Source organism: Pinus tabuliformis, chromosome X (genome assembly GCF_031772625.1).
Source record: "Pinus tabuliformis cultivar Carrire ecotype Pingquan chromosome X, CPIR1, whole genome shotgun sequence".
Classification (NCBI taxonomy): domain Eukaryota; kingdom Viridiplantae; phylum Streptophyta; class Pinopsida; order Pinales; family Pinaceae; genus Pinus; species Pinus tabuliformis.
In genome coordinates this window covers 641,353,627-641,378,162 of record NC_142308.1, presented here as the reverse complement: position 1 = coordinate 641,378,162, position 24,536 = coordinate 641,353,627, and the positions used below count along the sequence as shown (strand labels likewise).

At 36.9% G+C, this 24,536-nt stretch overlaps 2 pseudogenes; both read right to left on the bottom strand.

Moving 5' to 3' along the window:
- Positions 1–2,271: 2,271 nt before the first annotated feature.
- On the bottom strand, positions 2,272–3,192 carry LOC149141625 (pirin-like protein; annotated as a pseudogene).
- A 3,678-nt stretch (positions 3,193–6,870) lies between these two features.
- Positions 6,871–22,980, bottom strand: LOC149141624 (pirin-like protein; annotated as a pseudogene).
- Positions 22,981–24,536: the final 1,556 nt, after the last annotated feature.

Sequence of the window (24,536 nt, the reverse complement as noted above, 5' to 3'; positions counted from 1 at the left end):
CTCTGGGAGGGGGATAATATGCTGAAACAATAACCAGTGAAGTACAACCACCTCCCAACTACATGCTTTTAGTGTAAAGTCTAGATGACAAAATATAGGACTATCAGCTGATGATGGCCCGACATACCACGTACACACAAAGTCTTGAACATGTCACCCAATCTATCCAAGCTCAAAGTGGTTCTTCAACCCTTAATAAAATTGACAGTGAAAGGGAGAAAGTAGTTTGAAAAAAAATAAGAATAAAAAGGAAAATGGTTCTTTAAAGGCTTATGTTGCCAAATCCCCTAATGCATGTGTCTCCAATAAGCGCCCACCCAAAAAAAAAATGGCTCACCCCACCTTGATGCCTTCCTCACAATGTGATGGTCATAGAGCTTTCTCTCTGCCCCTCTGTTGAACCCATTGATTAAAGACTCAACTAATGGTGTTTTAAAGAGGCCAATATCACCACCTTGGACCACTGATTTGCATAAATAATTGAAAATTCAAACCCCTACAGATTTTGGAAGGCCTTAGAGATAATGAGGAGGAGATGTCAGACATCCGTGCCTTTTCTCAATGAAGTTATGTCATGGAACATCTGGGGCATATCTAACTTCATAGAAAACACGCATTCTAGTTCAAATCTCCCTTAGCATTGAGTGAGCTTCTATTTTTGTCTATAAGAAGTTGAAGTTACAAAGTCAAAGCACAATATTTTTGTTGAGAAAAGCCTTGCATGTAATCTGGTTGAATGTTATTTTTAATTCTTCTGGTTAATATCTCCTTGGCTGGATTCTCAGATTATTGAGAAGGGGACAAAATCTACCCAAATAACTTGTTTGGACTTTATTTATCCTAGATGGTGAGCTTGTTGGGCTAACCAAGATCTACAAATCAAATGAAAAGCATGAAAGGGCAATATTTTGGACGTAGTCTACTGATGAGTTTCCAAAGGCTCCCTAGTTTGTCTACAAAACCAATGGTAGATAAATCATAAGACAAGGAAAGGAATGTTACTAGTTCATACTTACATGGGATAAATAAACTTGTTTGGCCTAATTCAACCCAGAGTTGTATGACCATAACAAATTTTGATGCCATGAGATGTATAATTGTGGTTAACCTGGAATAAATTTTACAAAGGTCTCGAGAGGATTATGAAAAGGTTAGATTGAGCCATGCTCTAAAAGAAAAATTTATTTTATTTCAACTTTGTGAGAGAGAGGCCCATAAAATTCCTAGGGGAGGCCACACTATCAGCCCATAAAAATATTTGTTTCCCTGTTTTCCTGGGGAGGGATATGCAAGAAAATGAGAATGCACAGTATCTTGAATGTTTCACATCTAAACATTATTAGTTGTATAGCTTGTGAAATAAAAGTAGAATTTGTTACGTAGGTTGAAGGGTGATGGATATTGGGATCATCTAGTGGGGGGGTGCCATTTACTAGCCACTCGCCTTTCCAAGGGGCCATAGGTGCCAAATTGCCAATGTTCATCAAAATCATAGTAGGATCGTTAACAACTTGTAATACATATCCCAAATCCTACAGAACAATCCTTGTGATGTTAGAAAATAGGCTTGGATGACCAGACTCAGATAATTATGGGATGAAGTTTTTTGAGCCAAAGGAGCCCAACTCAAAGCTTACTTACACTTAATGAATAGTAAAGGCTGATGAGCTAAATATTTTTCATAGCATTTGCAACTAAGGACACCAGCGGAAATTTTCGCACTTAAAACAATGATAAAATGGTTAACTTGCCAAAGAGGAGATTGAAAACAAGCTTTTTTAGTCATTATAAGTTGTTTTTCAATCCCAAAAAACAGGGGAGCATAAGATAGGTAGAGATGCTTAAACAAAGTCTCGAATTTCAAGTCACCTAGTAAAAGAGCATATGAAAGTTTAAAATAAAGCGGGCCAAGATCTTATCAAAGGAATTTCATACCTACACCTAATTCTATACAATCAATGAATGAAAGAGAACAAATACAAAAAGGATGAATTTCCAATGAGAATGAAACAAATAAAAATTTCCAAAATCATTCTACTAATTAACGCAGAATGAAACAATTTACTATTAGAATAACCTGATAACAAACAATGCGGAATATTTGATTTTGGTTAAAAAAGTAATGAAAGAATTAAACAAGAAACAAATTGAGGCAAAGCAATATAGGGAAACAACTTTGTGAATGTACTTCTAAAGAATTATATCTGATCCTCTGGAAGGCATGTCAACAACAATAATTTTGGTATCATAGTTTTTAATTCAATATGCTCGCTATTCAGCATCACTAAGCCCACCAGGATCAGAACGCTAGCCAACAACTCTCTCAAATCCATTTTTGCAACGTTGATAATATTCAATAGACTGAATTACTTCGGTTTATTATTCATAACAAAGGGACCATATTGAATGACTCATTCATTCAGTGTCTTCCTCCCAATTAGGATGAATCTATAGGGAATATTTGACTTGTTTGAAACACTCAACCCATTGCAAGAGCTCAATTGAAGAGTGTGGTGAGCACCAATAACTGATGAAATAAGATCTACAAAAAATGCCTCACCTTAGAAAACATAGGGAAATGCATTCCAACCCCCTAGAACAGGTTGATGAAGAACAACTTCTGGTTTCAATGTGAAATCCAAGAACATTGTTGGAGTTCGAGTGTATACAGGGGATTTAATGCCCAAATCTTCTACAGCTATAGCAACTGCTCTAACACCATCTTTCTCAACCTTTGGTATGTCTTTATGATCCAATTCTTGATATGCAGGTTCAATCCTATACAGAAAACCAATGCCTTGTAAGTTAGTAAGTGAATTAGAAATAGAGAATCTTAAATAAATTATCTTCTTAGAAATAATTGTACTTACATTTTGTCTTTTGATGAAATATTTACCTGAATTTGGATGCCAATCTAGACCCCTTTGCTTGCTGGCATTTCACAGTGGACTATACTTCTTCGAGTTGTCATCAACTGCATAACCCAAAAAATTGTTACTCATAAGGTTATCACATATTCCAATGGCCTAGGTCTAATACTCAATGCTTAGATCAGTCCTTGTTGACCTTAAAGGAAAGTTCATCAAAACCATAAGAGATTGAAAATTGTCCAACCTGCAGATCACCAACTTTGATGGTACCCTTGTGTCCTGAAAAACCTTGATGTGTAAAAGCTACCTGCAGACAAACCATGTCCTATAAGTTATTTGACAAAGTTAGCTTTCAAATAAACAAATAATAGGTTCAAGCCCCCATACAAACCATCAAAAATTCTAAATGGAACCAGTTTTAGTCAACTGTGATGTTATGATATTAAGCATGATGTGAAAGAGGAGAATATGAAGAACAAACTATTAATGTAATTCATTATCAACTCAACAATATTAATAATATGTAAGAGATTCTTTTCCCACTTGTAATGGTCTAGATGAGAGTTCATATTGTTTATTTTTCTTCCTTCATTTATGAATATATATGTGCTCTTGGACAGATTGATAGAGGACTAACTAGAAGGTCGACATGCAATAACTGAAGGTTCCAGTAAACTTTGGCATCTAATAACAGATACTCATCAATTAACATCTGTAGTTCCTTGTTAATTACAGACTACATAGCAAATGCATCATTACAGTCTTACACAAATGCTTCTTATCCCATAAAAGAATAAAAGAATAGTTGTGTATGTTAGAAAGATTAACTGTGGAAGTTAAAACATCTATACAAGCTTACTCAAATTATTTTTAAATATATTTTGGGTCTATATTAATAATTGTGATACATATTGTTCACAACAAAATATTAAATAGAAAAGCAAGGAATGTGATAAGCAACAATGGCCATTGATGCAAGGATTTGAATTTGGTGTACATGTTGCATGTCGTTTACTACTTCTACAACATTTAAGTAGCCTGAGTTGGCCATGGCTTGAAGTTATCCTAGGCACAACAACTTGACGAACCCTTAAGTGACCTCCCCTCTTCTCAATACTGTATCTATGAACCAACTATTGCAATAACTGGCTGCATGAAACCATATTACTAGTAGGAGTGACGATAACATGAAATGCATTTAGCAAGTTAGATCCGAAAGTATACCATCAGGTATCCCAAATAAGAGAAACCCCTACTGATATTTCTTTCTTTGAATATGATAATGTGTATTTATTTTAGAGAGAGATCCCTGCTATGGTATTTTGTGGGAGGGGCCACACACAAGCCTGCCATTAAAATTTAGGTTAAGAAGGTTCAGGAACTGTAGGGCAGATCTGCCTCTAAAAAAGAAGCCTAACTAAGGTTTTCTTCCTGTTTCAATTTACCAAAAAGGCTAATGTCCATTAAGTTAATATCCATAGACCCTGGGTGTGTAAAAATACTTTGATTGTGTTTCTCAATGTGAAGAGAGTTACTTGGTGACGTGGATGGCCCAACTTTTCTTCCCAGTGTGGGTAGAGTCGCCCCATCTTCCATGCAATCATGGCCATTCCTGAAAACCATTTTCTACATGGATTGGAGGGTTTACCTGCCATGAGTCTTCACAATTTTTAACTCAACTTTTTTATCTAGCGTGGGTAGAGTTTTCCCACCTTCCATGCAATCTTGGCCTTTCCTCAAAGCCATTTTCTACAATTTTTAACTCAACCCCAGAAAGGATTTTTCTTCTTCAACAAGCTTTCCAAGTACTAGAAGGAATTTGTCTTCCTCTGGGAGGGGGATAAGATGATGAAACAATAAGCAGTGAAGTACAACCACCTCCCAAACACATGATTTTAGCGCCAATATCTAGATGAAAAAAATCTAGGAATATCAACTAATGATGTCCCAACATACCACCTGCACACAAACTCTCGAACTTGTCACCCAATCTATCCAAGATCAAAGTGGTTCTTAAACCCTTAATAAAATTGATAGTGAAAGGGAGTCTAAAGTAGTTTGAAAAACAATAAGAATAAAAATAAAAATGGTTCTTTAAAGGCTCATGTTGCCAAAGCCCCTACTGCAGGTGTCTCTAATAAGCTCCCACCCAAAAAACAAATGGCCATTGAGCTTACTCTCTACCCCTATACTCAACCCATTTATTAAAGAGTCAACTAATCATTGTCTTCTAAAGAGGCCAATATCACCACCTTGGACCACTGATTTCTATCAATAACTGAAAATTTAAACCCCTACAGATTTTGGAAGGCGTTAAAGATAATAAGGAGGAGATGTCAGACTTCCCTAAAATTTCTCAATTAAGTTACCTCATTGAACATCTAGGGCATGTTTGACTTCATAGAAAACACATTCTAGTTCAAAGCTCGCTTAACATTGAGAAAAATTCTATTTTAGTTTAAGGACACTAAAGACACCAAGGGAATTTTTTGAACTTAAAACAATGATAAAATGGTTGAATTGCCAAAGAAGAGATTGAAAACAATTTGTTTTCAGTCATTACAAGTTAGTTTTTCAATCCCAAAAACCAAAGGAACATAAGATAGGTAGATATGCTTAGACAAAGTCTCTATTGTCAAGTCACTTGCCAAAAGAGCATATGCAAATTTGGTATAAGGCAGGCCAAGATCTTATCAAAGACATTTTATTACCTACACCTGAGTCTAGACAATCAATCAACAGAAGAGAACAAATACAAAGAGGAAGAATTTCCAATGAGAATGAAACAAATACAAATTTCCAAAATCATTTTACTAAATGATGCGAAATGAAACAATTTACTATTAGAATAAATTGATAGAAAACAATGCGGAATATTTGATTCTCGTTAAAAAAGTAGTGAAAGAATTTAATAAGAAACAAACTCAGAGAAAACAATATAGGGAAACAACTTTGTGAATTTACTTCTAAAGCATTATATTTGATCCTCTTGAAGGCATGTCCTGGGAATGAATGTGCAATAAAATGAGAATGCATAGTATCTTGAATGTTTCACATCTAAAAAACCTTAGTTGTATAGCTTGTGAAGGAAAATTAGAATTTGTTACATAGGTTGAAGGGTGATGGAGATTGGGATCATCTAGTGGGGAGATGCCATTTACTGATCACTCACCTTTCTAAGGGGCCATAGGTGCCAAATTTCCAATGTTCATCAAAATCATGGTAGGATCGTTAATGACTTGGAATACATATCCCAAATCCTGCATAACAACCCTTGTGATGTTAGAAAATAGGTTTGGATGACCAGATTCACGCAATTCTTAGATGAAGTTTTTTTAGCCAAAGGAGCCCAACTCAAAGCTTGCTTGCACTCAGTGAACACTAAAGACCGACCAACTAAAGAATTTTCATAGTGTTGGAAACTAAGGACACCAGGGGCAATTTTTGCACTTAAAACAATGATAAAATGGTTGACTTTCCAAAGAAGAGTTTGAAAACAAGTTTTTCAGTCATTACAAGTTGGTTTTTCAATCCCAAAAAATAAAGGAGCATATGATAGGTAGAGATGCTTAGATAAAGTCTTGATTGTCAAGTCACCTACCAAAAGAGCATATCCAAATTTAGAATAAAATGGGCCAAGATCTTATCAAAGGAATTTCATTGCCTATGCCCGAGTTTAGACAATCAATCAATAGAAGAGAACAAATAAAAAAAGGAAGAATTTCTAACGAGAATGAAACAAATAAAAATTTCCAAGATCATTTTACCAAATGACGCAAAATGAAACAATTTACTATCATAATAACTTGATAACAAACAATGCGTAATATTTGATTCTGGTTAAAAAAGTGATGAAAGAATTCAACAAGAAACAAACTGAGACAAAAAAATATAGGGAAACAACTTTGTGAATGTACTTCTAAAGCATTATATCTGATCCTCTGGAAGGCATGTCAGCAACAATAATTTTGGTATCATAGTTTTGAATTCAATATGCTCTCTATTCAGCATCACTAAGCCCAACAAGATCAGAACACCAGCCAACAACTCTCTCAAATCCATTTCTGGAACGCTGATAATCTTCAATAGCCTGAATTATTTCCTATTTATTGTTCATAACAAAGGGACCATATTGAATGACTGTTTCATTCAGTGGATACCCTCCAATTAGGACGAATCTGCAGGGAATATTTGACTTGTTCCAAACACTCAATCCATTGCCAGATCTCAATTGAACAGTGTGGTGAGCACCAATAATTGATGAACTAATATCTCCAAAAAGTGCATCACCTTCTAAAACATAGACAAATTCATTCCAACCCTTTGGAACATGTTGATAAAGAACAAATCCTAGCTTCATTGTGAAATCCAAGAACATTGTTAGAGTTTGGACATATACAGGGGTCTTAATGCCCAAAGCTTCTCTAGCTATAACAACCACTCTAATGCCATCTTTCTCAACCTTTTGTATGTCTTTACCTTCCAATTCCTTATATGCAAGTTCAATCCTATACAGAAAACTAATGCCTTGTAAGTCAGTAATTGAATTAGAAATGAATTATCCTGTAAGGTATTTGACAAAGTTGGCTCTCAAATAAACAAATAACGGGTTCAATCTCCCACATAAACCATCAAAAATTCTAAATAGAACTGGTTCTAGTCAACAGTGATGTTATAAAGTCCCTTCCCATCAAGCAATTTAAGTAGAGCACGACGATAAACATGATTATTGAAATAATCCAGTCGCCAACAAAATGTATTGGTGATTGCCCCATGGATTTCATAGTAGACAATACCTCTTCCCGTTGTAAATTTCCTCGCCTTCTAAAACATAGACAAATGCATTCCAACTCTCTGGAACAGGTTGATGAAGAACAACTCTTAGCTTCATTGTGAAATCCAAGAACATTGTTGGACTTCGAGTGTATACAGGGGACTTAATGCCCAAAGCTTCTCCAACTATAACAACTGCTCTAACACCATCTTGCTCAAACTTTGGTATGCCTTTACCTTCCAAGTCTTGATATGAAGGTTCAATCCTATACAAAAAACTAATTCCTTGTCAGTTGATAATTGAATTAGAAGTAACTTATCTTGTAAGTTATTTGACAAAGTTGGCTCTCAAATAAACAAATAATGGGTTCAAGCCCCCACACAAACCATCAAACATTCTAAATGGAACTGGTTTTAATAAAATGTGATGTCATAAAGTCCCTTCCCATTAAGAAATTTAAGTAGAGAACTTATTGAAATAATCTAGTCACCAACAAAATGTATTGGTGCTTGCCCCATTCATTTCACAGTGTACTATACCTCTTCTAGCTATCATCCAATGCACAACCCAATAAATTTTTACTCAAAATGATGTCATAGATTCCAATGACCTAGGTCTAATACTCACTGCTCACATCAATCATTGTTGACCTTAAAGGAAAGTTCATCAATACCACAAGAGAATGAAAATTGTCCAACCTGCAGATCACCAACTTTGATGATAGCCTTGTGTCCTACAAAACCTTGATGTGTAAAATCTCCCTACAAACAAACCATGTCTTGTAAGTTATTTGAAAAAGTTGTCTCCTAAATAAATAAATAATGGGTTCAAGCCCCCACAAAAACCATCAAACATTTTAAAAGGAACCGTTTTTAGTCAACAGTGATGTTATAAAGTCCTTTCCCATCATGAAATTTAAGCACAACACGATAGTAAATATGATTATTGAAATAATCCAATCACCAACAAAATGTATTGATGCTTTCCCCATTTTCACTTGCCCCATCTGGTCAACACAGAAGGCAACCATTTCCTCTTCCAAAATAGACAGAAGAAAATATATCCATGTTTGATAAATAAATAGTTGAATCCATGAAAGGCCCAAGTATTGGCTGTTGTTGGGAAAAGTATCCAATGCGGAATGACCCTATCCCACTCTAAGGGTGATAGTACCTCAGCAACAATCAAAGCAAAGCTATTCAAGATTACTTCTTTATGAGATGTAAGAGAGGGGAGAAAGAGATCCACTAACCGATGTCTTCCGCTAATGATTGATCCAATCTTCTCTCCTTGCTGCTTGCTCCCAGCTCCCTGCTCTTTCACTGGCCCAGCTACACCAAGATCCTGCAAAATGACAAGAGAGGGAAACTACAAGAAGCATACATTCATAATTGATTTAAGGATTAGAATAAATCAAATACACAAGTACAACAATACATCATTGAGACACATGTATATAGAAGAACCTCAAATGCTTTATTAATGGAAGAAGTAAAGTTCAGGAAGTGATACAACCATAAGAGGCCCAATCCAGCATCACCTCCCAGCAGAAAGAAATCTCCTCTTCACCTCCTTCAAGCAAACCACCCAATAGTTCTATACTCAAACCAACAACACTTCCTTACATTCACAAGATTCCAGCCTCCTTAGACCTCATGAGAGAGCTCTATATATAGGAGTTTTGGAGAAAGGATGAGTCAGCTTGAGGCTGGCATGAAGCTGACTAGTGTCCTTTCCCACTTCAGTTATTCTTTAGTTCTTGAGTCCACTTGGAGGTTCTTGCTTCCACTTGGAGATCTAGACCCTCTTACTCATCACAAGTCAAATTCCCTGATCCAAGTGTCATTTTGGAAGCTTCCTGGGCATTGACACCTTGAGGAATGACTGTGCCACTTGGCCAAACTCGCCCAGCGTAGGTAGCCTTCTTTGCAGTTGACATTCAGCGCAGGTACACAGTGGAGCAGTTGACATTCAGCGCAAATGCTCAGTGGAGCAGTTGACATGATCCAGAATTAGCTTGTTTTTGAGTGTTTTCAGGTGGAGAACTGATATTCAGTGCTGTGGTTTGCTGACCTTGTTCCTCTAGGGGGAGGAACAACATGTTTAGGGACTTTGGATCCCTTAGATTATTGACATTTCATGCTTTATGCTGTAAGGCACAAAAATGTCTATAACAGTTGCCCCCTAAAGTATGAGGTCGTTTATCGGGTGAAATGCTTTATCAGGAGGATCTGAAGTTCATTCAATCGCTGAGAGGTGACCTGTAATAAAATACAATACAATACATTATTTTTCATTCTGCTTTCATGATCTAGCTGAGGCGGGCATTCCCATGCTCAGCTTTATAAATTCATTTTGGTACATATAACAGACGATCGTCTGATGATAGACTGATAATTCTCTGCTGAAATTACCATCCTTTGAGTAGGATGATCATCTGCTGCAATGATGTACATATCAAATGTCTTTATTTTTCCTGAATATATATCGCAGCCCGGATGGATGAAACTAGATCCGGGGTCTTCAAACTCGTTCGATCTTCACTCTAAGTACAAGTCGATCCATGTGAGAATTGCGCTGAAGTCGAACATGGAAAGACATCGCTTGATTACCGGTCAATAATGTAAACCGTTAACAAGCGCGAGAGGAATCACCGATAATGATAATGACCCTCAAGGTACTGCAGTACAATTCACGTGGTGTGAATAAAGGACTTGGCGTCGAACACCACGCAAAATCTTCTGGTCGAAGGTCATTGATGTATACCTGTCGCCGGAAGTGAGAAACTTGCCATTAAGGCATGCAAGCTTCAAATTACTGAGGGGGGGTGTTCCTAGATCAACTTCTTGGATAATGAGCTGAAGTCGACAAGAAGCGATCCGTCAAAGGAGGGCCTTAATGAATCCCACATCAATGACACGGAACGGAGCTAATGATTTTAGTGGAGGTGAAAACAATCTGTGAAATATGATTCAGGGTGGCGGTCATGAAAGGATGAAAGATGATGTATGGTAGTGGATGGGACACGGTTGACTCTTTCTGAACAACATCTCTTGAACATATAACGACACTGATGCGATGGATCGGTAGCATTACCCCAAATGTGGATGGTTTGGCGAGACCATGGTGATGAGACCGGTGAATGAAACAACCCAACCCGATGTGATACGGAGGAAAAGTGCCATGTTCAAGAGCGACTTGCTACCATTAAAGCTTTGAGGTTCTCACAATTTTTCCCCAGTCATTTCTGACCAGTACCTCTTTATTTTTGTCAAGCTTGAGGAGGATAACATATGCTTGTTCTATAACCTGCCCTTCGGGCAAGCCCATCGCTATGTTTTAACAAGCCTAGCGATAGGGAAACTCGTTCTCGTCTAAAGACAAGTTTGTCGCTATTTAATCATTTTAACGAGTCTAACGACAAGGAAAACTCGGTCCTTTTCATTTTTAGAGAGTCTGAAAAGGTACAGAAAGTTAACTCCAAAATTCCTTTTTCGTCATCTAATCCCTTGAGTCCGAAAAAGTATAAAACAATACAGAAGGGATGAGTTTTCGATAACTTTAACGAGCCGAATAAAACAAGCGCTCGACCTTTTTGTGCAATAATCCCTCAGGTCCAAAAAGATTTAAAATCTAGAGGAGGGATAGCTCTTCCGGTCCTTTTAACGAGCTGGAAGGCCAAAACTCGGCAAACTTTTCATATTTTACGAGTCAGTTGAAAAGAGCTTAAAGAAGACTCGTCTTTTGAGGAACGAGGGATAAACAGGGATAGCAGCAGATTCCAGGTACAGGTTGGAATTTTCCAATCACGGCAGTGTCACAAGGATGGCTAGGTGAAATCACTCTTCGCAGCTGTTCCTCAAAATGGGTAAACAATCATATGGAGGTGAACGATCGGCCAAATGGAATGGAGGTGGCAGGTGCAAAACACGACCAAGGCTTTTTATGGCTAATAAATTTACGATCACAATGGTTATTTACCGGGATAGGTTCATTTTTTATTTAACGAGCTTGAGTGCACCAAAAACACTGCTCAATCTTATGTTTATTTTTTAACGAGCATGAACTATGTGCTAAAACTGCTCGAATCTCGCTTTTCTATTTTTTAACGAGCATAAATTTTGCGGTAAAACTGCTCGATCATAATTTTGCATGCCCCCAGCATAATAACGCAAATCGAGGTGCATGCCCCCCAAGCTTCATTGCATTCAACTTGGTGGTTGGAATGAAGGTTTACCTTTGAGATTTGGAAAGGGGATTGTTTTCATTTTTTAATGAGGTTGACATAGTAAATGAACTATCCTCATGACTCCTTGTTTCATTTTTTAACGAGGTTGACACGAGATAAGAACCGTCCTCGGAGCCCACTGTATTTACAGTATTTCAATTAGGGTGATGATCCATACTGACAAAATGTTTAGGAATCTTCTGAATCGATTAGATATAGAAGATTTCATTTTGTAGGTTTCCACTGTGGCCACTTCCGCCAGATTACTTGGAGGCGGTAGGGCAAAAGTACCCATTAAGGCAGGGTCTTTTAGGAGACCTACTCCAATATTTTGAAGCGAATGATTGCTTCCATGGATCATTGGAATGATTCCCGTAACTTGTGAACTGTCGGGGAGGAAAGTTTGTTGGTCGACGACTGTAATTCCTCCTTGAAAGGGAAATGCAATCTTCCTGAAGTAGGTCGACACAACTGCGGCCATGACATATATCCAGGGCCTTCCCAGTAGGATGTTGTAATCGAGGTTTCCATCAATTACTTCAACATCAATTCCTACTGTTTTGCCCCCCAGTTCAACTTGCAAGTTACTTAAAATCCCATATGAAGTGTATGATCGTCCATCAAATGATTTTAACGTAGTTGATGATTTCGACAAGGGTGGTGAGCCTAAATTTTTCCAGCAACTCATCGACATAAGACATGTAGATGCCCCCTCATCAATAATTGTTCGATGAACAGTTTTTTTGAGGGCTTTCACTTGAATAAGGAAAGCTATTTGAGCTGGTAACTGAGGGTCATATCCTTTATGATCAAAGGCCACAAGATTGGAATCCATTGGGCCAATCCCACCTATTGCTGATAATAAAGCTTGCTCTTGGTAGAGGCAATTTTGCGGTACCTCAAGTGTCGACATAGCGGACGACGATTGAGCCAGGTCCTCTATTATATTATAATTCTGTGCTATTTTGGCACGAGGATTAAATGTCGATTTGTGTACTACTCCCTTTGGCGACTTTATCATTGGCTCAGGAACGATGGGTGGCACAACTTCGGTCAAAGTTGTTGTTGAACTACTAGGTCGTTCATTAACCTTGTTGTTCGACAGCTTTGGATTCCCGTAATCTTTATTCCTTGTGAAAGCATCATTTTGTTGCTTTGAGGTAGACAACATAAGCACTTGGGATCGGGAAGCATTTTGATTAGCAACCAGATTTTGACCTGGATTAGGAAACGGATCAGTCAATACTGCTGGGGTTTTTGAACTCTTAAAGAGTTTCTTAACTTCAGCTATATGTGGACAATCTTTCGTCCAATGATCCTCATCGCATATATGACACCCTGCTGGGGGTTTCCTTTTTCTTCCTTTATTTTTCTTCTTGCCCCCTGGTTGCTTTAGTTGTTTGCCCTTCTCGGTCGACATGGCATTTACTTCTGAGGCAAGAAGTTCTTCATTTGCATTTTGACTAGAAATTTTTTGTTTTCTAATCACGCCATCGTCGGCGTGAGAGTCATTTTTTGATTTAGGAGGAGGAGGAATTGAGAATTCCGGTCTAGGGGCGTCAGGTATTTTGTCGTAGAGCGTGCCGGACTGAGTATAGACCAAGTCCAGATATTGCGCACGAGCGATAACCTGCTCTTCCATTACGACTCCCCCCTTTGCCACATCTTCCGTGATGGCAGGAAGTAATGACTTGATAAACCATTCAGCTAATAGTTGATCGGGAACGTACGTTTTCACCATCCTACGACGACGTCGCCACTCATGTATATGATCAGATATGTGAGTGGCCGTTGTCTGTTTGAAGTTGGTTAGGAGTTCCGTTCCCGTTTCATACCTTATCGGTAATTGAAAATGGGTTAAGAAGGTCGTGGCTAAGGTACTGAAGTTGTCGAACGAAGCTCTAGGCAATTCAATATACCATTTTGCCGCTGGACCCGTTAACGTCCTCTGAAAAAGGCGAAGTCTTATCGAATCATCATCCAGGGTGTTCGATGAACACCATAGATGGAATGTCATCACATGATTCGATGGGTCTTCACCCGAATTTCCATTAAATTTAGGAATATCTGACGGAAGTTTATGTGGAATCGCTAGCCACCAAGGGGCATAAGCAATTGGATCATTCGCCAGCCGGTTTAGATCTGGTAATTCTAGAGTTGCTACAAAGGGCAACTGTTGATTCAGGTTAGGCGAAGCATACCCAGGATAAGATGGGATCGCCTGAGCAATGGGTCTTTGCAAACCAGCATAATGCTGGCAACTTTGACAAGGTTGATGGGCATAACCATTATAGTATGGTTGCCCATTACTTACAAAGACTTGTTGCTCAGGTCCTTGATATGATTGCTGGAATGGCGGTTGTTGAGATTGAACCAGCTCTGGTTGTTGGACCATTTGTTGTTGACCAATACTGGATGATTGACCAGGATGAGGAGTCACAGTACTTGTTTGAGCCTGAGTCGCTCCAGATAAGGAGACACTACCCTGAGATTGTGATTGAGTTGTTGAGACAAGAGGTTGTTGTATTGCAACCTGAGAAACTTGGGGTTGACATACAACAGGTGGAGCTTGTACTTGCGACACATTCACTATAGCAGGTATGGTGGGAATATTCGACACAGGGTGTACTGGTTGCATTGAATATACAACCCTGGTTGTTGAGGCAGTATTGGTACCCAACCGCTGGATGTAATTCGAGTTTGACCTGAACTTTGTTGTAAACTCCCATATGGTTGTTCTCTGGGAGGGAACAATGAAAGAGCATACTGCCCTCCATATGGTGGAAATCCAGTACTTAAAGGGTAAATTGGCCTTTGAAGACACATTGGATCAATTTGTTGAGTTTCAACATAAGAAATACCAGATGATAATCCGGATGAAGAAATAGGAACTAACCATGTCGTCGTCCCTGATTGGACACCGGCTTGTTGTTGACAATTTGCCGGGACAGATGGTATACCAGCGAACATCGTTGGAGTAGCAGTAGGAGGCTCTGCTGCTGCTGTGTCGGACGACACAGTCCTAGATGTCGACGGTTCTTCAGACATATCTAGTCTATCCAAAAGATTTCTTAGCGATTCTCCAAGAACTTACGATGCCAAAAGACTAACTTCGAAGATCAACGAGGGAATGGTGATGATTATCCCGTTTAAAATAAATTTTAACGATGCTTAGACACAACTTGCTTTTTCACTTTTAAAGAGTCGAGAAAAAGCTAAAGATGACTCTAGTCTCCTTCGATGTTTTAACGAGCCCGAAGTGACAAATGCTCGGATGGACTTTTTCAGTTATAGAGTTTGAAAAAGGCCAAAAGAAACTACTCTGGAGTTCTAGGCAGAGGGTGTGCCAAACTTTTCGCAAAACCACAAAATACGTTTTACAGTACGGGTGGTCGATCTTCGTGAATGTTGTGTTCACTGCATTGCGATCAGTAGGGCGGTTGACACGGCTTCCTAAGGATAAAAGATATATGCCTATAGGGGTCTCCCAATATATACGCGACGGTACGTGGGAGCACAAGTTCGTATTGATACTTATCGCTTCACCGTGGAGTAATCACCCAACCACTCAACTCTAAGATATCACGTTTAACGACGCCGGAACACGTCTCTAGCTTAGACCTCTATGTGTTTGCGTTATGTTTCAATGCATTGTTATGTAAATTCAATTTATTTTAAGGTTGATCTTGTTTAGCAGTTTTCCTTTATGGATCACCACGGGATGTATAATACAACTTCCTAAATGCAGTCTAAGATGATAAGCAAGCTTTTCAATCTTTCAACTTTGAAAATCTTAACTACTGAGGGAAAAGAAATACATCATCTTTTCACACAGATCATAGAGCACACACTAATGCACTTTTTCCTAAATCAACATGCAAACTGTCAAAATGCACATGCACAATGCAGGTATTTCTTTTCTCTTTCTTAATGTTGATGTAATACAAAAAGAAAGCCGTTGTATAACTTTGAATTCAATTTCAAGTGAAAGCGAACAAGCTTGTCCAAAATCAAAAGACACCTTAAGATTTGCTTGTTTCGACACTAGAAATATATAAATTCAAACCATATGATGAAAGTAAAAGCTCAATCAGCTATGAACAAGAAACAAACTAACTCTTAAGATCAAAACGACACTTAATCACAGGTCTAGATCTAAGAGGCCACAGCAAGACTAGTTCACTTTCGTTATGGGAAACTGCAAATGATGTAAGAAATACACAAAGAACAAATACAATTTCTTTATACAACCGAGGCGGAATAGTGGCAAAGAAAGGTGGTTTCAGATAGGCACATTGACTGATAATAGGCTGCAAAAACAAGGATGAAAACAGGGCAATAAACAGCAGGGAACTCCAGTAGCACAAGGCAAAACTGGTTCAGCGCAGGTAGTACACTGTCAGTTTGACATTCAGCGCAGGTAGCCCCTTCGGGATCTGCGCTAAAATGCAGACTGCCTTCACAGTGCCTGCACTAAAGAGATAAACTTTCGTTTTTCTCAGTTTCCGGGTCACAGATTGCTCAGAAATCAACAGTTTTTGGCCAAATCAGAAGCTATCAATCAAGTACACACTAAGGGATGAAAAGGAGGATGAAAAGCTATCACTAAGAGCTGTTCAGAGTCCTTGTGGATCAGCTCTTCAAATCATAAACATGCCCAGAAACTGAGCTAGAGTAGCTGCCCTCTACTTTGCATTTGAAAGATCCAAATGCAGTTCGATTCGGTACTCCCTGTGTTTATGAAATGAATAGCAAAAACACAAACAACCAACAAGATACGATCCCCAGCGGAGTCGCCAATTTGTTGTTGGGAAAAGTATCCAATGCGGAATGACCCTATCCCACTCTAAGGGTGATAGTACCTCAGCAACAATCAAAGCAAAGCTATTCAAGATTACTTCTTTATGAGATGTAAGAGAGGGGAGAAAGAGATCCACTAACCGATGTCTTCCGCTAATGATTGATCCAATCTTCTCTCCTTTCTGCTTGCTCCCAGCTCCCTGCTCTTTCACTGGCCCAGCTACACCAAGATCCTGCAAAATGACAAGAGAGGGAAACTACAAGAAGCATACATTCATAATTGATTTAAGGATTAGAATAAATCAAATACACAAGTACAACAATACATCATTGAGACACATGTATATAGAAGAACCTCAAATGCTTTATTAATGGAAGAAGTAAAGTTCAAGAAGTGATACAACCATAAGAGGCCCAATCTAGCATCACCTCCCAACAGAAAGAAATCTCCTCTTCACCTCCTTCAAGCAAACCACCCAATAGTTCTATACTCAAACCAACAGCACTTCCTTACATTCACAAGATTCCAGCCTCCTTAGACCTCATGAGAGAGCTCTATATATAGGAGTTTTGGAGAAAGGATGAGTCAGCTTGAGGCTGGCATGAAGCTGACTAGTGTCCTCTCCCACTTCAGTTATTCTTCAGTTCTTGAGTCCACTTGGAGGTTCTTGCTTCCACTTTGAGATCTAGACCCTCTTACTCATCACAAGTCAAATTCCCTGATTCAAGTGTCATTTTGGAAGCTTCCTGGGCATTGACACCTTGAGGAATGACTGTGCCACTTGGCCAAACTCGCCCAGCGCAGGTAGCCTTCTTTGCAGTTGACATTCAGTGCAGGTACACAGTGGAGCAGTTGACATTCAGCGTAGATGCTCAGTGGAGCAGTTGACATGATCCAGAATTAGCTTGTTTTTGAGTGTTTTCAGGTGGAGAACTGATATTCAGTGCTGTGGTTTGCTGACCTTGTTCCTCTAGGGGGAGGAACAACATGTTTAGGGACTTTGGATCCCTTAGATTATTGACATTTCATGCTTCATGATGTAAGGCACAAAAATGTCTATAACATTGGCAGATGAAGATTGTGTAAGATGGGTTTACTTTGAGCATGTATGTGACAGTCTCAAAACTTGAACAACAAAAGTTAGGATGAAAAGGACCTAGTCTTCCATAATATACTACACACACCAAATGGAAAAATAAAAGTGTTATTGAGTTTTTAAATAGGAAAAATATTGTACCTCTATGAGGATGGTCCAGAAAGCACACAAGAGCAGAAACTGCAAGCCAAATGAAATTCACCATTAAACAGATAGTTCTCCTTACAAACCACATTAGCAAAATGACAAAAATTCAACTCAAAATCGACAACTTATGTTCTGATTTGATCAAGACCCATCGTCTCTATCGTAACCCAAATGTAGCCCGAGCAAGCTCAGAGGAATTTCTTACACGAGAAGGGCAAGAGTTTGAATCTCATCCTCTGTTTGCTAAGCAAATTGGGTTCAATTAATTTCAAATTTGTCAAATAAAAAAACTAACTTAGAAATTCATCCAGCATAAGGAAAGGATCCAAATTCTGCAATTCAGGCCTGCATGCATATCGATATCCAAAAATTTGATGAAATCGACACACCAGACCTCTGAAAAGAAAAATAAAAAGCCTAAATATTATTAGTAATATTACCTTTCAATGCTTCATCTAAAAAATGCACCATCTCCTTTAGGTTGCGACTTGGAAAACAAATTTCTCTCTAACAGGCAAGTCCTTTCAAATGGGGTGATATCATTATTATTCACCTGGAATGGAAAAATGTTATTAATCTCCACAGCTCCTGAATTTGAGAATGAAAGACCGATTGGGGCTTAGAATTAACACCAAGATTTGAGGCAATTCTGTGCAGCAGGAAAAATGGTGTAGAAACGAACATAAGACTAGCCTAAACTAACTATTAGGTTTCTTATTATCTGAACTATTCATCCAAGGGCCTATAACTTTTCAATCATCTAACATCTGATCGAATGGTTTAGACAAGTACATGACGGAAACTGGGGGAGTTGATTTCAAAGGGGAACGCCTTACGATGTAATTATTAATGAGTGGTTGATATATTTATTTTAATCAAATTCGATTTTAAATATTTTTGTTGGAATGTGTGATTGTTTTCTATTTTAAAAGAGAATTTCAAAAATAATTATTATTGTGTCTTTATAAGAGTGTGGGTTAGTTATGGTGTATAAAATAATGGTAGCCTCTCGGGTAGCTTGGAAAAGAATGTAAATGTGTTAAGTAAAATATCATGAGGTTCTTAGTTTGATCTATTGGATTAAGCCATGTCCACTTTAGGGGAAAATGTGGTGCACCTACAGGTTTTGATGGTATCGAACAAAATGTGCCCCATGTCACATGAGTATGAGACTACCTTAGTTTTTTATTCCACTACTCACAAAGAGAAACAGATAAAACTATGAAATAATGGCAGTTTAACCCTAATACTAGTGTAGGGTGATTCTTTGCAAACATTGTGTATGACTAGATTTTTCAAACATTTTGTATGACTAGATCAATCTAAGATTGTACAAAATTCATAGCTACCACCCACCATATATGAAAACTTTAAGGACCAAACCATTGAGACATATAAGGTCAAAGAGTTATCCTTGATCTTAACCTATGTTTTATTTTTGTTTTATCCAAGTTATAGAGGCTAGGGAAAACCTTGGAGTACTTTCCCGTATTATGAGGATGGCATCTAGGGTACACCCTAAAATCTCCAAGGAACAAGGTGATTCAAAAATTGGGCTCAAATAAATTACAACAATATACTCATTATGAGCTCAACATGTCGCTTGTGGGAATTGAACCTAGGTGAGGAGGATAACAATCATCCTCCCAAACACTAAGACTCAACCCAATTGACATGATCTTAGCCAATTATGTATCTATAAATAGTATGATCGTCTACGCACAAAATTAATCATAAAAACTTCAATGAATGATTAGAAAGCATGGTGAAAATAATCATCCTAACTACTACATAATCATTCAATTGTTGAAGTTGAACAATGCTCACAATGTCACCTCTGAGTAATCAAGATGAAGAAACACATAAAAATGATCTTACTAATAACGAAATAATAATACATCATATAATAACAAATGGTTTTACTCGTGGCCTTTCATTATGTAGGTCCTAACTCAAGGAAGACTAACAAACCCTTGAATAAACTCTAAATTACCACTAATAAAATAAAGTTTTTATTAATGAACAATTTAGAAATTACTTAACTATTTTGGAAGCACACAATCCTTTGTTTCAATTTGATTGCAAAGAGAGAATAATTCAAACCAAAAGAACTTATTTAAGAGTTGTGACTTTGTTACAAATAAGGGACTCACTAGGAGAGATCAAAATAATTCACAATTACTTCATTGGCAAAAGAAATATGTTTTATCAATTAAAAACTATTGTTAGTCATGGATAAGCCATGGAGCTTTGAACTCTATCTTAACCATTTGGCTACCCTATGAGCTGCTTAACATCATACTAGCTAATGCCACAAAATGGGTGATAAGATCCTTAAAACTAGTCCTTTTTCCCCCAAGGTTGAAGGCTTTGTATCATAATGAAAATAAGGTTGTTCTGTGAAGAATTCCCATATCCATTATAGTAGTTTCACAGAGATTGTCATTTAATTAACACTATGAATATTCTACAACATCAATGTAAATCCTAAATTTGAAGTATCCACAAACAACTTCATACAACAAGATCATCATCAACAAATTAAATCAAGGATTCAAGATCGATCCGGCAATCAATAGAATCTCTCATCCTTATGCCCAATCAAATTGATTAAAATAACAATTATTAAATAAAATTGAAATAGTTATTAAATAATACTTTGAGAATATTCCAAGTACATCAAGATACTATTGGGTAGTTATACACTACAAGGAAAACACCTTCTAGCAAAGGTTTTTGTGAAGATTTTCATTGTTACAAGATTGAGGGAAATTATAAAAAAAACATCTGCTAGAACCTTGACTATTAGTAATAAAGGTTTCAATAAAGGTTTTTAATGGATTTTCACTATAACTAAAAATTTTGGGTTGTTGGAGGTTCTAGTAGATATTTTTTTTTTCATTGTGCATATATTGATAGTGCACACTAGCACACCAAATACATATAACATGCACTAGTTCCTTATGAAAATATATTCAGTAGGGCTTATAAATATATCCATTAAACATCGATATAAACAACACATTTTTGAAGTTGCGTTGTGTAATTTAGATATTTAAAGCACTAGGGTGCTTCTAATAATAATAAGTAATAGGGTGCCACATAATGATATGCACTAGGACAAGTCTATCAATAATGGGCACTGGTGCACCATAATGTGATGCCCAAGATGGATTTAAAATATATATTATAGAGACTACAATAGAACAGGTAAACAGTGCCTAAAATAATGCCATAATTTAGTTTTTTTCAGTTCATGAATTAGACACCATTCGCAGCGCAAAAAGTTGCTTCTAGTTCAGCTTCCAGTTTTACATCTAGTTTTGCTTCTCGTTTTTCTTCCAATTTGGTTTCTAGTGTGGCTTTTAGTTTGGCTTCCAGTTTTGCTTCTCATTTTGCATCCATCTTTGCTTCCATATTTACTTCTAGTGCGGCTTCCAATTTTTCTTCCAGTTTTGCTTCTAGTGTGGCTTCCAATTTTGCTTCTAGTTTTGTTTCTAGTGTGGCTTCTAATTTTTCTTCTAGTGTGGATTCCAATTTTTCTTCCAGTTTCTCTTCTAGTGTGGCTTCCAATTTTTCTTCTATTGTGGCTTCCGATTTTTCTTCTATTGTGGCTTCCAATTATTCTTCTAGTTTTTCTTCTAGTGTGGCTTCCATTCTTACTTCTTTTTGCTTCCAAGCGTTGGGAATAACATCAGGTTTAGCGGTAAGATTTATGTCCAATTTGGCTTCTAATTTTTCTTGTAGTTTTTCTTCCAGTGTGGATTCCAATTGGCTTCCATTGCTGCTTCTTCTTTTGCTTTTGCATACAGTTAAATTAATATGTTTTATTTCAACTTAATTAGTTAAATATATCATGTCTTTTAAATGAGTCATATGATTATAAAGTAAGTCATATGAATGCATTTGAAATATTTTATAGGATAATATTTTTAAAGACTTTTTAGGGAAATAAACATCCATACAAATTAACAACATCATTATACTTATTAAATCTCCATCAAAATAGAATCTACAACATCCAATATATGTAAAATAACAAGATAATTATTATAATATGATCATCATCTATAATTAAAATAAGTGAGTCAAATATCTATAATTTAAGTGAATTTGACAACATCCATCATGAGCAGTAAATCAAAACCATCATACGTAATAAATATGCATCCAAATCATCAACCACTTTCAACATATAAAAATTGACGAGTAAATACTAACAAGATCATCATCATATATAGTTAAAATAATTGAAAATCACATATACTAGTATATCAATAACATGTGAAAATGATGCATGTCCAACAATCGACATAAGTCAAAATGATACATCATGTACCAATGATATAAATAAAATGATAAATTACGTAAGACAAAATGATACAAGTCAATATGATACATCATCTCCAAATGATATAAGTCAAAATGATACATGTCGAAAAAATACAACTCAATAATATGGTACAGGAGGCCATGAAAATGATACATATGATAGTAACCATGAAAATCAACATCATAACAATATATCAAAGAAAATCCATGATGCAGTTTATATGATCATGCATGTCACTAGTTGCTACAAACTATTGCCTCATGATCATTGTCACCATCATGATCATGATCATGATCATCATTTGTATCAATATCGGCTTTGTTTTCATCTGTATCTGTGTCATCATGAGAATTATTTTCCATCTCAGCATCAAACCCAACGTGATCTGGATCTATGTGATGAGGATTATTTGGATCTTTTGGAAGATCCGTTTTCTGCAAAAAAAACATTTAGAATGAAAATTTATTATTTATTTCATGTGATAATTAATTTCTCTATTATATATCTAGTATTACAACCTATGAAATGAAATAATAATAATATTAGAGCATATCAAAGTGCACATACAATAAAAAAAATTCAAATAAGTTACAACTAAGATTTAATTCCAATGATGTAAAACATTCAACAATTCTAATAAATGTTAGTAAATATCATTAAAAAAATTGTTATACAATTTAGCTATCAATTGTAATTTCTATTACATAAGCTTAAGTACAAACCCTCTCCATTTTATGCTATATATACACTACATTTACACACTCAAGTGAATGGATGGTCAATGTTCCTTTCAATGTTGAGTAAGATGTAGTAAAGGTGTTGAAGATTAAATGGTTATGGGGAATGAGACTAGAGTCAACTCCAGGTGGAGTAGAAGGATCAACAGGAATGGAATAAGTGAAATTGTAACTAGTAGCGCTGACTCTCTAGTTGCAAGAAGTGGTGAAGGGAAGATTTCCTTTTTCTATGCCACTTTTTGAAGAAATGGTTGTGTTTGAAGCTCACTTTTAGAATATCTAGGAGATAGAGGGATCGTTCCACCCTAGGCTTAGGTTTAGAGGTTAAAACAAGTCGACGACTTGTGGGAGGATGAAAGAACTTAACTTTAGCCTAAGAATGAATGCAAGGAAGGAGACTTTGAAGTGACCTAGGGTTGTCCTAAAGGGATGCTACATGACTGCAATAAAACTATAAGCTTATTATTCGTACAGTGATGTGTGGTTTGACGGTAAGTCACTTGGGCTATGCCCAGGCAGACCGAAGTTCAAATCTCATTGAGTACATTGACCTGCTATGGTGGCGGCTAGAGGGGCGGATTCCCCTTTCCCGTGAGTCTGCTCTTGCTAAAATCATAGAGACTTAGTATACCCGACTTGCAGGTGGTTGGTTATGCTCTTGGTGTTATAATGGCAGCGTTGAGGTTTGATCCTAGGTCTCCCTTAGATTAGGCCAGGCAGTTACCGATTCACCATGTTGTAAAAAAAAACTATAAGCTTATTATTCATTACAACTTCTATAGGGTAAACAATTTCCATGTATATAATTGTTGCAAATTATTTTTTATTTCCTAATATTTTGAGAACATATTTAAGGTAGATTTTGTGATCCAGGAGCATTAGCTCGGGGAAAATACCTTGTATTTTTATTAAACCTAAGGGTCTCATATTTTTGAGAATTTATTAATTTCATGTAAATATTAATATTATTTTTGAGTGATTAATTATGTTTTTAATTATATGTGAGAATTGTAAATGTTTCCAAACAACTGGAAACATGAGAGAAATTAGCCTTGAGATAATTTAGAATTAATGATGGAGCCTAAGTTAGAATTAGTTTCAAGGTTTTAGGGATAAAAATCTATCTTTTAGGGGTGTTGAGATATTTGGGGATTTGTTGAGATATTAAAGGGATTGAACTCAAATTAGATCATTTTGGAATTTGTATAAATTGATATGCCTCAAAGGTAAATAGATCAGAAGTTGGAGAGGTGAAATTAGAGTGATTGAGAGCAGGTTTGAATAGCCAAGGCTGTAAGCCTCTGGGCAAATTGTAAGGCCCATGAATGTTGAATATCTGGGCAGGAAGAAAAGTTTGTAAGTATTTTCATTATTAATATGATAAGTGTGTTTTAGAGCTTTATTGGTGGATTTAGAAATTGGGTGTTTAAATTTCTGTAACTGGGAAATCGAATCGCCTAATGCATTTGTTAGAAACATTTTAAGACTGAATTTATGAGTTAAAGAACTGTGTGAAGAAGAACCAAAGATAATTCTGATTTCGTGGTGAA